At 42.1% G+C, this 16,190-nt stretch overlaps 1 non-coding gene across 1 annotated transcript; it reads left to right on the top strand.

Moving 5' to 3' along the window:
- Positions 1 to 4,716: 4,716 nt before the first annotated feature.
- TRNAA-GGC (transfer RNA alanine (anticodon GGC)) lies at positions 4,717 to 4,788 on the top strand. The gene has a single exon. It is a non-coding gene; the product is annotated as a tRNA-Ala (tRNA).
- Positions 4,789 to 16,190: the final 11,402 nt, after the last annotated feature.

Here is a 16,190-nt window from a genome sequence, read left to right as displayed (position 1 = left end):
GCCATGGCTATCTCTTGAGACCGATACAGTCTCCGAACATTTCCAGAGATAAGACAAGTGAGTACGTCGATTTGTTGGGGAGCTAAAGTTGACAGTAGAGATCAGCTGTGTTGAGAGCAGTAATTCTCAACTTGACTGCACAGCAGAATTACCTGGTGGGCTTTTAAAGGTTCCCAGGAGCTTGGCCTTGTCCCTAGAGACCCCTGAGGCAGTCGGTCTGGAGCGGGACTTTGGCAACAGTCTCTTTCTCATTTTTCCTCCTCTTCAGATGATTCTAATATGCAGTCAGGGCTGAGACCCGCGGGTCTAGAACAATGCTGCTCGGAGTGTGAGCCCTTGGCCAGCAGTGGCTGTGTCACATTGGAATTTGTTAGAAATGCACTTGGGAGTGGGGCCCAGGAGTCTGGATGTTTTTGGCTCTCCAGAAGATTCTCAAATGTTAACATACAGCAGGATCACCTGGAAGGCTTGTTAAAACACAGGTTGCTGGGTCTCACCCCCAGAGTGTCTGATTCCGTAGGTCTGGGATGGGACCTGAGAGTTTGCATTTCGAACAAGCTCTCAGGTGATGCTGATGTTGCTGGTCTGTGGTCCACACCTGGGGCAGCATTTGTCTACACTAGGCTTGGGGTCTTGGACTGCTTCTGGACTCATCACAAAGGTGGCTGTTTTAAGACATTAGGATCTCAGTTCTCATAAATGGATTCATAGAACTAACTGCTGTGGCTAGGAACCACCCCCTGCCACCCACACTTTAAAGATTTTTTGCAGTAAAGCATCGGATAAAACTCCAGGAGTCAAGCTTTACAGCAGATGATAGTTATTACTTTGACTATTTTGACTCAGACATTTTACCAGTTTTATCAGTGTAAAATGAATTAACTTGAAATTTTTTTCCCTCCTTCTCTGTATTGATTGATTGTTTGAATGTATTAGGCAAATTGATGGAAGGTTTTGATTGTCAGACACTTTATAGTAGAATCTGTTTTTGCCTCAGTGGTAAGAGTGGAACATAAACTAATATCTTTAGGTAAATAGAAGTGACACTTTTTTTCTACTTCACTGATGGACAGGATGATATTTAAGGAGGTGGTTCTCCATACCTATTTTGGATTAAGGAGGGGGAGGGTGAAGGGTACTCTCTGGGTGACTCTGATAAAACCCTCAGGTGAAAACCATTGTTTCGGAGCAAAGGTCACAAACTAAAATGCCTCCAAGGACTGGGAGGGAGGGGGCCGGGTGGTGGGCGCAGTAGGAGGCTGGAGTCCTCTGCTTGTCTGCAGGGAGCAGCCTGTCTCCTGCTGCGGCTGATTCTGGCCACGTGGGGACACTGCGCAGCATGGCCAGAGCTTCTGGTTTTAAAAGGAAAGTCACAACTCCTACTTTTCTTATGAGAAAAGTCCTGATCTTTCAATGTTGGCAACAAATTTTTGTTTTTTTAATGTGAAAACCTTGTTTTGATCAAGCAAAACACTTGTGAGCAACCAGTGCACCTCAGGGTGCTCTCTAAGCCTAAGATTCCACTGAGAGCCATTCAAAATGAGTTCTCTTCAAGGTAACCTTAGAAATATACCCAGTTCCTTGGGTTTGCTTTCTAGCATTGATTCCACAGGCTATAAAAGCCACGGGGAAAATGTCACTGCATACTTTTAAAAAAGGATAATTTAAATATCTCAGGCACCAGCTTGTGGGCTTCCAGATTTTAATATAATCATCATCCTTGGTATAACATGTTTCTTTGGAAATGAAATTTGGATGCCTTTCAATCTTTAATGCATGGAATTAGCAAGACAGGGGTTGGAAAACTTTCAAGCTCTGTAGAAGAGTGGCCACAAAAGAACATTCAAACCAATAACTAAAAGTCTCAGCGGTATATGCTTCAGTGATTGGATCTGGGTATTCAGGGCTGACTACATCTCCCTGCATATTGAATTATTGTAGCATTAAGTTCCTGTAACATTTAGGAAATAGATGGCCAAGAAGTGACTGAAAAGAGAAATTTAAAAAGCAGGCATCACATTTCTTTTTATTATGTTTATCTGTCCTCTCAAGGACAGAAGAGGCGCTTTCCATCTGTTTAAATCTTGGACTGGCATATCCAGCCCCGAGGTGGAGGAGGGTTTGCAGGCCTTACTCATGCATTTAACCCCTCAGACCTTCCAGTTCATTAGGGGAATCTGCCATTATAGGTGCTCATTCCTATCTTGTGGTAAAAGTCTTCTCTGCTCTTTGCCGACTTTGTTGATAGCTTTGTAATTGTACATTGTCTGACGCGGCCCACGGGGTAGAGGCCTGGACCCAGCATAATGGTAGCTCTGTGTTCACCCTATTTTGTTTTCTGTATACGCTGAATGTCAGTTTTTGTGGCCTCTGAAGATATGGTTTGGTATTCGGCAGAGGGAAATTTTTCAGGGATGAAATCCAAGGTTGTCGCTATTATGCCTGAAACATAAATACAGAATAATGGTCAGGGGGGTTTCCTTCTGGTCCACACGAGCGTACGGGAAACCAGAGTCATCTAAGAGAGTCACATCTGGCTAATAAGAAAATGGTATCTTGTTTCCTTCATGTAATTTCTCCTTGTGTGTTTTCTGTCTTGGGGTCTCTGTGGGTCAGATGGAATTTGTATGTTCTTGGATTTCTAGCCAAATGTCATCTAACCTCTCCTTACCCATGAATAAAGCCTTTACAAGCACAGATACACTGGAGGAATCTGAGACTGGGTAGGGGTGCAAGCATGTCGCAGTGTGGAGAACAAGCACATAAATTTTTGCCTGATGTAATTTTTGTGCTTTGGAAAGTAATTGAGAAAGGGGTAGGAACAGGCCGATCTTTAATTAAGTGAGCAATTTTAGAAAGGAGAAAAACATTATGGAAATTGAAAAGAAATATTTGGATTCAGACTCAAGTCCTGGTATGAGTTTGGAATGTTCTAATCTGTTCAGCATGAGCCAGAAATAGTTTCCTAAGGAGGAAGACATAGGCTCCTTAAAGTGGACCTTGGCCTCCTGATTTTGGTACCGTATGTAGACCGCATGCTGACGGCTCTGCTATGGGTGGTTGCTTGGTGACACTGATGGAAAGTCTGAGCCTGGCCCATGTGGGGTTGCAGGATGTTCCAGAGTCAATTTCCTATCATTCTCAGCTACAAAATTGTCCACCTTTTCCCAACCCTGTGTCTGTTCCTACCCTCTCTGGTCATCAGTTTCTTTTGTAAAACTGAGGGTAATAATATTTGCCCTGCAGCCTCATGAGGTTTTGTTAGTCAATTAAGATAATATATCTAAAAGCACTTTTCAAATTGCTAAGTGATACAGAGGTGTAGGGAGTTATTAGACAATCTATACTACAATCTATGTTACAAGGAACTTGGAAACTTTCCTGCCCAAATCAAAAGGTTGTATGTAAGTGGTATCAAATGTTTGTAGGCAGGTCATTTAGAAGCACTGTTCCGTTGCAGTTGGCTCAGTAGTCAATCAGATTTGAGTTCAAATCTTTGCTTTACCAAATGTGCAACTTAATGCTGTTTGAGCCTCAGTTTCTTCATTTATAAAAATAGCTACAGAACCTACCTCACAAAATGATTGTGAGGATTAAATGAAATAATATATAGGAAAGTACTTATATAGCTAGCTTCCTCTTAGACGCTCAGTAAGCATTTAAGTGTTGATCTGATTCACTGAGTTGTACACTGATGACAATATTCCCAAAGCATCTGTAATGTATATAAGGGCACCAAGGCATGTGAACTACTTTGTTGGACCAGTCTGGTTCTTTTAATAAAGCTGAAGAAGACAGATTTCAAAGCTTGCTGTATCAAGGAGAAGCCTGGCTAAAAGGCCCCTTCCCGGTAAGTATTACACCCACCACAGTGTTATTCCTTACGAATAAACCACTGCTCCTCCAAATGTCCTCTTTTACAACACAAATGTCTCTGCAAAGGAAACATGTGAGTAGATGATTAACCTTAGCTCTTTAGCTCTTTGGCATCATTTGGTTGAGCTTGAGTCAGAGGAGCATCTGAGGGATTGGGTCAGCTTCTAATGTTAGTAATTAAGGGGAATATTCAGCATAGTCAAAATCACCATCAAAATGCCCATAAATTTCACCACATATGATTTTGTGTGTATGTAATTAGGTAACACAGTTTTGCTTCAGAGTTAGACTAGATCACTATTTCTAGATGAGTAGCAGATGAGATATTTAACTGGTGGTAAGGGTTCAGGTTATATGAAAAAAAAAATCTATTATTGTTCTTGAGGGTACCTGGTTGAATTAACTTAAATGTTTGTTTGATGTCACTCACTGTACTTTACTGGGTGGAGCTAGCTGAATGCAGGGCCCTAGTAGAATGAGACACCAAACAGATTTGTTTTGAAAGGAAAACGAGAGAGAAGGGTAGGTCTGCATCCTGGACCGTTGTCTAGAGAGGCTGGGTCTGGGTGGATTATCACTGATGAGCTGCTCTAGGAAGCCAGAGGCAGTAAGAGAAGTCTGGGGAAAAGGAGGGCGAACAAAAGGCAAGATGTTTCAAAGGCATGTGCCTGGTGAATAGGGAGGTGCTCAACCAATAATTGTTAAGTAAGTGAATTAATTATGATTGGAAAATGTTTGTCCAATTTACGTCCTCATCAGTGAAGACAAGAATGCCTGTTTTATAGAACTCTTACAAGTATTAAATATTAAAGAAATTTTTTTCTACAGAAAAAGAGTGTGGGGGGTATAGCTCAGTGGTAAAGCATGTGCTTGGCATGCACAAGGTCCTGGGTTCAATCCCCAGTGCCTCTGTTAAGGGATAAAAATTTGTGCAAATGTAATAGAACAACATATTATTTCATTTTTGTTTTTAATATGCATTTAAAAACTCATTGCCAGTCTCTCTGTTTCACAGAGCAGAAGGGCAGGAAAAACTAGCCAATTGCTTAATCCTTGTTCTGACTTCTACCACCTCAATCAATCCATGCTGCTTTGATGTGCATGACTTTCTCTGACAGTCACCTGCCCTAAGTGGGGTTTGTTGATTTGGGCAGCCCCTTGAAAGAACTGGTCACTTGGACCTGGTCTGGTCAGGAGCTGACTATCCCCTGAGCCAGCTTCCATGCTGCCCTGTCCTGTACCAGGAGGCTGCTGACATCTCCCTGAAAGAAGATCTCTGCTTAGGACACCTGATGGCCCCACCCCACTGTGCATCTCAGGACTCTCTTCCACTCTGCTTTCCTTCTCTGCACCTAGCCAACTTCCGCCCGTCACACAGCTGCTAGTTCAAGTCCCACTTCCTTCTGGGAATGATTTCTTTCCCCATTGACTACATCACACTATTGGCCAAACCACTCATTTAACAAGACTATGCATCAAGTAAATCACACAGATGATAATTGGCATCATTTGTAAAGAAAGATTTGGCCTTGGTAAGTAAGTAATAATAACAGTGGTCCCTGGAATCAATGGGCATTTCATCATGACAACTTCACTTCTGAGATGGAAAAAAACAATCACAAAGCCAGGGTTCAATTCAATAAGCAGCCCCTTTGTGGTCTAATAAGTCTGAATTCCAGACTTCCTGGTCAGGGACTCATCACCTGTCCCGTGGCAAACAGTTTAAACTCCACGTCTTGGTTTTCTCATCTGTGAGACCAAGACTTTGTCTGGTAACCTTGGAGAGCACTGGCTTATATACCCTAAGGCCCTGCCAAGTGGCTAAATTAAAGGACTGATTTAAAGGAAGTTAAAAAGAAGATAAAAATGACACCACCCAAAGAAAGCCCATTACTCAATGCTGAGTTGCTCTGTTCTGAGGAATTAGAAGCCATGATCTATGATTTGAGTATAACTCAGGGAACAATTTTGGTCTAACAGCTTCAGATATATTTACAACAGCCTTTCCCCCATTTCAACCCTCTGCTTTTTATTCTATAAACTTCCTTCTCTATGTCTAAAGAAATTCTGCTTAAATTCCTAGAGGGTCTGACCCTTTCTGAGCCTTAGTTTATGTTCTTTTGTTCTTGTACTTGACATTATCTCAAATAGTCTTGTAAAATCTTGCTTCTGTTCCCTTCAGAATTTTATGTCCCTCTAGAAGGCATTTCCTCCCCTTCCTTCAGAAACATAGCTGCACTGCTTTAGTAACTTTTTTCTTTTATTAATATAGATAAAAATTTCAAGTTTCTTAAATGATACAGATCATCTTTTCTGGCACTATTGCTGTGGACAGTATAACATAACACAAAGCTACATGAGCAAAGTTAACATTTGGCAAATCTATGTTAAACCAGCAATCTCTGTTGAAATGCCTGACAGAGGACTGCCTAGAAGCTGGTAATCGAGTCTTGGGGGCAAAAAGAGGAGCGTAAAATGGCCAGTGGGCTGGTCAGCACAATGTTATTTTTCTCTGACACCATTCATGGGTGCAGTTACTGTGATTCAACAGCGTTTTTCCCCCAATTGTTCATTCATTCAATAGATGTTCCCTATCTCAGGTGAAAATGGGTATAGTTTGTTTTCGGGAGATGATGAACTGTTCAAAACCTTTGAAACAGCAGTTATTCATTTAAGAGATATTTTTTGAGGGTCTGAGCTGTGCCACGCCCCATGCTGAGAGCAAGGGATACAAAAATCCCAAGACACAGTTCTTGCCCTTCGGAAGTTTGATGTCTGCTCGGGGAGCATCAGTTAATTATAATAATGGTCTGACAAGGGCTCTGATGGAGGTTAGAACTGAGAGAGGCACCTTATCTCTTTGGAGGGGAGGTTGGGATGGGGGTCAGAAAGGAAGACTTCCTGGAAGAATTGATGCTTCAGCCAGGGCAGGCTCCAGTGTGCATGTGGAGGAGAGACGGGGTGTAGGATGGGAAGGAAGGTAATACACAAATGTATTAGTTTTCTATTGCTGCTGTAACAAATGATCACTAATTCAGTGGCTTAAAATAGCCCAAATTTGAGAGGTCTGAAGGCTGAAAGGGATCTCCTTGGGCTAAAATCAAGGTGTTGGCAGGGCTGTGTTCCTTCTGGAAGCTCTAGAGAAGAATCCATTTCAGATTCTAGAGGCCCCCTGCATTCCTTGGCTTCTAACCCCTTCCTCCCTCCTGGAAAGTCCAAGACAAGTTCCCTATCTCAAAATTCTTTTCTTAATCACACTAGCAAAGTTTCATTTAAAAAAAATTCTAATTTTTTATTGAAGTGTAGTAAATTTACAGTGTTTGTTTCAGGTGTACAGCAACTGCAAAGCCCCCTTTGCCATGTAAAGGGTATGTTTACAGGCTCTAGGTATTAAGACATGGACCTCTCGGGGGCGGGGGGGGGGAGCACTGTTTTGTCTATCATGGTGAGCGAGGTGCCCTATGTAGGAAAGGAAACGGGGCCCCGTCTGAAGTTATTTGAATGTATTTGAGAGGTTCAGTGCACAGTGTGAAAGAGAGCAGTATCTGAACGATTTACCTTCTTAGACATTCATCTGAGTCTCACGTTACGCCTGTGAAACCTCATTTATGGCCCGTTCAAGTGAAGAAATAAGCCTCCGTTAGACAGCTTTTCTTAGTAAAGAAGAGTTCACATTAGGACAGTGTTGTCTTATAATGAAGCTAGATGAAATCATACTTTAAGAAGCAGCATGAAGGAAAGGTAAAATCTATGCTTTTTAGTTTTAGTTACATTCATTTACATAGAAAGTTATTGAACCTATTCAAATGTGATTTGCCAGTTTTCTTGTTGACTGTTTAGAGTAGGATTTTGATGAATATTTTGGCCACTGTTGAGCAATGTAGGAGGTTCGATCAAAATTTAACTGTGGACAGTGAGGAAAAAGGAACACTGTCTGAGTATGCCTACAGTGAAGTGCATAGACAACCTTTCTCTATTTAGTCACCTAAACACTGATTTTCCATGGGCCTATCAGTCATGCTGTATGGTATTTGTAGCCTTCTAAGCAACAAAAATTTAATTACCTCAAGTGATATCCCATATACTATAACTGGAATGCTTTTTGAAATAAAAAATATATTTTAAATTAAAAAAAGTATTGTGGATTTGGAGATGGCTAATGCGTCTTGAGTAATCTTCACAGGAAAGCCTGTTGCTGGACTCCGTTAACCTTGCTTAAGAACTGGCCTCAGTTTGCCTCCCTTCCTGCTGTCCTCCTCAAGTGTGCCTTTCAGAAGAATAAGCTACAGGCATGCCTCTTTATCACCTTCCCTGTTGCTGAGCCCAAAGTAGGGAGCCTCGGGCCACCCCTGAATCAGCACTGGCCTCCCAGCCGGTGCCAGCTGAGCCTGACCCAGCAGCTCTGCCAGTTTTGGCAGAGAAAACTAACAGGGCATTTCAGGTCCCTCTGATCTCTCTGCAGGGGCAGAGGCTGGGGCAGAAAGGATGGTGGGTGCTTGCTTCGATGGGATGGGACATGGATGAAGGACATCCCAGATCTACCATGCTGTCTGCTCTTGGTGGCTGAATATGGAGGTTTAGCTGCTGTGGTGGGTGGAAGAGTATAACTTTCTTATTTTTAAAATTAAACTTAGAGAGAGAGTTGATAATGAGACGTTGATAGAAAAATGACTGACTTTGAAGCTTCTAATATGTTTGTCTTAGAAGTGTTTTAACGTTTATGACAAAAGACTTAAATTCATATCACATTTGCAAACTGATTAAAAAAGAAATTCTAAAATGAATGAAATTTCAGACATCATGCATTTAAATACAGTCTTTCCAGATAGGTTAAACACTACCTCACTAGTCAAATATGTTTGCCACATTTGATTTTCCATCAGCCTCCTCCACCCTGAGCTGATTCCCCCGTAGCCTGTTGAGTTCAGTGCTGGGGAATTTCAACAGTCTGTAAGTGTGGGGCGAGTACCTTACTATGCAAGATTTGTGCTTTGCCAGTGTTCTTTCTTTCTTGTTAGCATTCCAAATTTGTTTCTAAACATTGGGTCCTGAGCCCTTTCTCTATGTTCTATTTAGGGGCCTGGGGCTGCAGGGGTTGGGCAGGAAAGGCCAGGAACTCTGATGTCTTGGGCTGGGCTGTATCCGGCCTCAACTGCTTGTTCACTGTGCAAACATGAGCAGGTTACGTGGCTGCCATTTGCTGAGCACCATCTGTGTGATGCTTCAGGCCCACCTCCGGTCAGGCTGTCATCATAACCCCCTGTCCTATTACAGATGGACAGACAGAAAGCAGAGACATTTTATGGCCTCATGGCTCATGGGCAATGGAGCTGGGGTTCAAAGGCAGCTGGATGGTTTTCTTTAGGGTGAGAAGTTCTGCAGGGGGAGGTGGATGAGGGCTGAAGGCTGCACGGTTGGGGTGGCTATGGGCCCCTAGTCCCGCCTTTGGGAAGAATTCCACAGTCATGTGTTTTATAATTATGAATTTATTGGAAAAACGTTTGAAGCTAAGAAGGTATTGGAAAATAATTACATTTTTACTCCATTATGCCTTTCTAAATTATTTAAGCTTCTGAAGAGTCTTTGTCTGCTGTAAACTTAGAATAATAATAGTACAATCCTTACAGAATTGTGGGAAAGATTAAATGAAGTAAAACAAGTGAAGCACCTGGTACAGGACAGGGCCTCCCACACCAGGTAGGTCTCTTTCCCTTAGCATAGAAAGGCTTTGTCCCTAGGTGTGGTTCAGCTCTGCCTAGGGTATAAGCGACCCATTTATTTGGATATTTTCACATTATTTACAATAAAGGCTAATTAATTCCACAAATATTTGTTTAGAACCAACTGTATGTCTAGAAATATGTGGGTCTGTGACCAGTGACAGCCTGGTGGAAGGTGGGGTGGGCAGTCAGGGAACATGGCAGCTGTGAGCGGTCCTCCTGTCCCATCCCACCCTGAAGAGAGCCTGATGTCCGAACAGCCTCCATCAGGCATTCTTGTCTTTGGCTCTTTTCAAAATGTTCCACTAAAGTTCAAAGCCATTAAGAGAGGCAGCTTAGCTTTTGTGAGCTTGTTCCATAGGTAGAGTGATCATGGAGAAACCCAGAGTAGATCTGGATGAAGGAGTGGGATTAGTAGGGAGGTAGGGGCAGCTCTAAGGCCAAAATTTATCTCCTTCCCGACTCAGCCAAAGCAGGCCTGTGCCAGGCGTCAAGGGGCTAAACTGACCCTCACATTACGGTCTCCGGGTCTTGGGCCTACAGCCCTGGGCTGTGGATGCCTGTTGGATCTGTCCACTGATACAAATGGGGTTTCGTCTAGGAAACAGGGAAATTCAGGCCAGTGAGCTCTGAGAAAGACAGATGATAGGACAACCAGACCCAGATGGGGGAAAGGAGACTGGGCAGATTAAGAAGCAGTGAGTCGGGACCCAGAATAATTTACAGACACTGAGTTTGGGGAGGAGAGGGTGAAAACACCAACCTCAAACAGCAACCCCCAAACCCAAGAACAGACTGGATTTGTTGAAGAAGACCTAGAGAGTTTTCCTAAGTTTGGTAAAGTGAGGGTTGTACTAGCCCTGTGTCTGCTGAAAGTAAGTTGTCACACGAGCGAAAAGTCCAGGTAAGAAAATGGGGAGTAGGATGTCATTCAGGGCAGCACATGTCTTGAGTGATGTCCTGAATGACGAGAATCCAGCCTAACCAATGGCTGGGCTGGTCAAGAAAAGATACCAAGAGACCTTCATAAGGGACTGACAACGAAATGAACAGTGACGCTTGCAAATGTTGCTGTGTGCCAGGAACTCACCCAAATGCCTTGCAGGAATGAGCTCACTCAATCCTAACAATATCCTTATGGAACAGGGACTACTATTAGCCCCATGTTACAGACGAGGAAACTGGGGCACAGTCAGGTTAAGGTGTTTGCCTAAGGTCAGCCGTGAGGCCAGAATACAAACTGAAAGCCTGACCCCAGAACCCATGCCCTCAAACACTTGCTTCCTCGCTACAAGGTGCACCATTTGCGTAGAGAAGCTAAGGCTGGAGCAGTGGTTTTTAACAGGGGCCAGACCTTCGGGATTGGTGAGCAAAAGTTAGTGTGTCTGTTAGGTTTTTTTTTCCCCTAAGGAGTAGGAGAACATAGGATTGGTTCATTTTTTCAGAGAAGTCAATGACCCCACATAGAATCCCAGCCTCCCAGGTTGCACACCAGCCTCTCAGCCAGGGCTTGGCTGCTGGGCTGCGGGTGGGGTCACAGGGCCTAGGCTGGCTTGTGTGCTTTGGGCTGTCTGCCTGGTACCTGGATCTCCCAGGAAGGGTGTTTCCGGGGCCTCAGCTGTCTGTCCTCATGGGAACTTTGGCTGGGAGGGATCTTCCCCTGGTAAGCATTTCATTTGCCAGGCTTGGCTTGGTGTATATTTACTAGCAGATGAAGCCTGTTAGAAGAGAAAAATGGTCACTGCCCTGGAACATTTTTCTCTAAGTGGCATTATCCATGATTTTTATTGAAAAGAAAAGAGCGGCAAAATCCTTATATTCTGGGCAAACGCTCTTACAGTTTTCTGGTGACATTGATTATGTCTTGTCTAATAACTTCATAGCAGCTCTACCATATTTGTAAGACACAGTGTAGCTTGAAAATCAGAAGAGGTGCTGAGGGCTGGGGAAGGGGGCAGCACTCTTATTTTCATCCTCCTTATTTTCAAATAAGATTTTGTTTTAGGATTAAGTCACTTTTCCCAGACAACTTAGATTAAGCAGAGGTTTTTCTCTGTGAGGATCAGTATCTCTGGTCCTGAGCAGCAAAGAAACACATGTGTTTTTTCTGATATCTGCTCCAAACAGTGAAGATGAACAATGAATCAGGAACAACTGATGCATTAGTCACCTGATTGGTGTCTGAAAAGTCATACCATTTTTGCTTGTATAGGTATTAGTGTAATTTTCAACACTCTTAATGTCAGATTTCAGTGAGAGAAATAGGAAAATGTCCTTCTCAGCAAAAAGATACATTCTACAGTCAGAATCTGATATCAGTGTTGTGTCTCTTCCTGTCCCTTGATTCTTTCAATTTCCACTCTCTTATCTGGAGGAGACAGTGGGAAGTGCTCTGAAGTAGAGAAGACAGGCTGGTCTTAAATCCCACCTCTGTCACAAGTCACAACCTCCATGAGCCTTAGTTTCACATCTTTCATATCCTTACTGATTTTTTGTGCTTGATTTATGGATGATATATTTGGGTGTACTTCTCTGTGGTTCTGACAATCTTGGCTTAATACATTTTGAGGCTATGAGTGTGTTCAAGTTTAGAGTCATTCTATCTTCCTGGTGAACTACACTTATTTTGTAGTGCATCCTTTATCTCTAACATTTCTATTTGCCTTCAAGTCCATTTTGTCTGATATGAATAGAGCAACCCAAGATTTTTGTTGTTGGTTGGTCTGTTTGCCCTGTATACCCTTTTCCATCCTTTTGCTTTTAATCTTTCAAAGCCTTATGTTTTAATGCATCTCTTATAATCAGCAAATCGCTGTTTCTTAAAAAAAATTCAGTCTTAGCAAAGTCAAAAGTTAATTAACATCTTGTTCCAAACAATATGAGGACCTTAGAATATTTTAACTACCATCATCTTTCTTGACTTATGCTATTTTATCATTTACTTTATGTCTACCATTTTTGTTTTGAGTGTTGTAGTAGATGCTGTGTGTGCTTCCTCAGTTCTCCTTCCAGGACTTAGACACTTCTTCTGCCATACTCCAGGAGTGTTGGTGGCTGTTGGCTCTTAACTGAGCCCCTCAGTGGGAATTGTTCTCAGCAGAAGAGATTAGCCTGGCCCAGAGTCATGTCCCCTCCCCAGTGACAGCTCATATCTAAGCCTGGCCAGTGTGTGTGTGTGTGGTGGGATAAAGGCCCTCTTTTCGAAAGGTGGGACAACGCTGGTGCCCATCACACTTCAGAGATCTCTGTGGGATCAGATGATGCTTTATAGTGACTCCATCAAAATTCAACTTCTCTCTCTGCCAATTTTACTTCGTTTACTCCTCAACAGATGTTGCCCCCTAGTCATTTCCAAGGGAATCCCACTTAGGGTAAGTGTCCATGGCCAATGTTCGTTTAGACTTAGGCATTTCCATTTTATTTGCTAATAATTTCTTTTTGTGTCTGGGGTCTATTTCCTTCTGCCTGAATTACATCCTTTAAATTCCTTTAGATAGAGGCTGTTGAATAAAAGTCTTTGTTTTGCTTTATTCTGAAAGATAATGTTAATGACTGTGGAATTCTAGGTTGACTGTGATTTTCTTGCAACTCATTGATGATATTATTCTATTATTTCCTGATTTCCATTTGTGCTATTGCAAATTTAACTGTCAGATGAACTGTCACTCATTTGAAGGTAGTCTGTCTCTTCTCTCTGTCTGCTTTTCAGATCTTCTTTCTGTCTTTGATGTTCTGTAGTTCATAGTGTGTCTAAAGGAAGATTTATTTTAACTTACTTGGGATTCACTGAGCTTTCATTTCCAGATGGCTGGAGATGGAAGTCTCCTGAACCTCAGTTTTCGCTTTAGTAAAATGATAATGGTGATAATGTCTGTTGCAGTGCGATTACAGAAGGGGATACATGAGATAATTCATGCATATTTCCTATAAGGCAGAATTTCCATCGTTGTGTTTCACTGAAGTAGGTATTTTCCCTGTCCAGGCTTCCTTAACAAGTTCTGGGGCCAAACAGATTTGGGACATGTTGGTTCCTGCATACTCTCTTGAAGAGCTGCAAAGCTCATCAACATTATGAAAGCCTGGGGAAGTCCTGCATTATTCTTCACACTCACCTGTCCTCCAACAGCCTTTACTATAAATACATCTCTTAACAGCTCACATTTTATGGAACACAGTTTGGGAGAATACCAATGTAAAAAATATTGAATGAAATGTTTTATTTAATGAGAAAGGAGTATTTTCCCCTTACAAACAGTCCAGGGTTTTATTTTTATTTTTTTATTTTTTTAATTGAAGTATTCTTGATTTACAATGTTGTGTTAGTTTCTGGGCGAAGGACACGCATAGATTGAAAGTGAGGAGATGGAAAAAGATATTTCATGCAAATAGAAATGACAGGAAGGCAAGAGCAGCAATACTCATATGAGCCAAAATAGATTTTAAAACAAAGGCCATAAAGAAAGATTAAAAAAGGACATTACAGAATGATAAAAGGATCAATACAAGAAGAGGTTATCGCACATTAACATATATGCACCCAATATAGAGGCAACTAAATGCAGAGAACAAATACTAACAGACATAAAAGGAAGAAACTGATGGGAACACAATAACAGTAGGAGACTTTAACACCCCACCGACATCAATAGGCAGATCTTTCAGATAGAAAATCAACAAGGCAAGAGAGATCCTAGATGACACAATAGAACAGGTAGACTTAATTATATTTTCAGGACATTACGTCCAAAAAAAGCCCCCAGAATATACAGTCTAGGGTTTTATATTAGGGAAACAACCAGAAAAGAATAGATGACAAGGAAGTGATGGCTGGTAAATGCCTTGTTCCAGGCTGCGGGAATCTAGACCTACTCTGAGGGTGGCACCCCACCCCCCTTGCTGTGAGGCCACCAGGAGAGCAGCACATGGAGTGTCCAGAGCCTTCCAGGTGAATCTAGGTCATGTGTGCAGTTGTCCTGGGTTCTCCCAAAGCAGTATTGTTTGGATTTGAGGGTTAGTTTTGAAGTTTATAGCGTAAGAAGGTTACAGCTGTTAATTCTGAAGGAATAGACTTGATGTTAATGTGCATTTGATTTCGGAGGCCTTCACTCAGCCAAGAGCACTTCTCCAGAGACAGCTGGGTGGAGCAGAGCCTCTGTAACATATCAAGGTTGACCTTGCGGTTGAGACTCCAAGTGGTCATACTTCAGAAAGGAACATTTCTGATGTCACCATGTAGCCTCCATCTGTTGCCCTTTTTTTTTTGAGAGAAATGAGAGGTGAGGTGCAGAAAGTTAGTCTTAAGTGTTTGGAGGAATAAGGATGCAGGACCATTTTCCTGCTGGAGGAATAGGAATGTGTATCTCTATATATTTGTCAAGTTGGTCTGAGTCCTTTCATTCCTTTTCCCCAGAGGTTTCAGGAACACTGTCTCAATTTCCCTGACCAGTGTCATGAAGAATATATATATATATTTTAAAAAAGAACATTATGGACAATTTTATTCCAATAATCTTATAAAATTATGTGAAATGGACAACTTCTTTTTAAATATAATTAAAAGAAATACAAATTTCAGTTGATTTTGAGGTGACAATTTTTTAAAGAATAGCTAATCCACATATTATATAACTGTCCCAGTCATAGAAAAAAAAAAAAAGAAAGAAAGAAACATTCTTTAAAGTCTTTTTATGAGACAGATAACTTCAAAACCTGCCTGGCCAATTTGAGGTAACTAGGTTGATGTGGGCTAGGAGCAAATATAACAAATATAATTATGAGGACTCTTACATTTCAAGATGCCTGTACTTTTCAAAGTACTTTCAAAACTAAAGCCACAAACCCATTATTCACTGGATCCTTGCTACAAATCTGTAAGATAAGCAGAATAAGTGTTAACACTCCCATTTTACAAAGGTGGAAACTGAGGCTCAGCTAGATTGAATAATTTGTTCAAGCCCCTGAATGTAGACGGTGATGGAGCCAGGTTTAGATTCCAGGTTTCTGACCTGCCCACCCTCCATTCTTTTTTTCCCCACCTGCAGGGAACTTGCCCTACCTTCTCTGTTATCTCCCTTCCTTTCTAAGATTTTCCCTGCTGTTTCCATGAATCCGTGTCAGCCTACAGCCTCTCCATGCTGTTCTGTCCTGGCCATTGTAGACATAGTCACATTTGCCACCCCAAACACTAGTAATTTCCCACTTTGCTAGCCTGACTGTCGGCAAGCCCTTCTCAATCAAGTGCACTCACAAGACTATCTCTACAGAGAGAGGAACGTGGTGGCAACTTGGAGGAATGTTTTGCCCAAGAGGGCTGTTTTGTGAACACTTCCTTCACTTCACCGACCTTTCTAACTCTTGATTTTGTAAAGCTAAAAATAACGTCCACCAATCACCATGCCATCTGGAGGAAGGTGCACCTGTTCCGTTCTTTTCCTTTTTTCCCGTCTCAGGATACATGTACCTGCCTATGAAAAGGGGGCTGCATTCTGTGCAGTTTGGCAGAACGGCAAGGGAGGAGATTTGCATAATTTGAACCCACAAACATTTTTAACTGGAATAGTGATGCTGAATTGCTGTTCTGATTATCCAGCCCAA

This window comes from Camelus dromedarius, chromosome 4, assembly GCF_036321535.1.
Source record: "Camelus dromedarius isolate mCamDro1 chromosome 4, mCamDro1.pat, whole genome shotgun sequence".
NCBI lineage: Eukaryota > Metazoa > Chordata > Mammalia > Artiodactyla > Camelidae > Camelus > Camelus dromedarius.
Note: the sequence above shows the minus strand (reverse complement) of the source record. Positions and strands in the feature narration are given on the sequence as shown.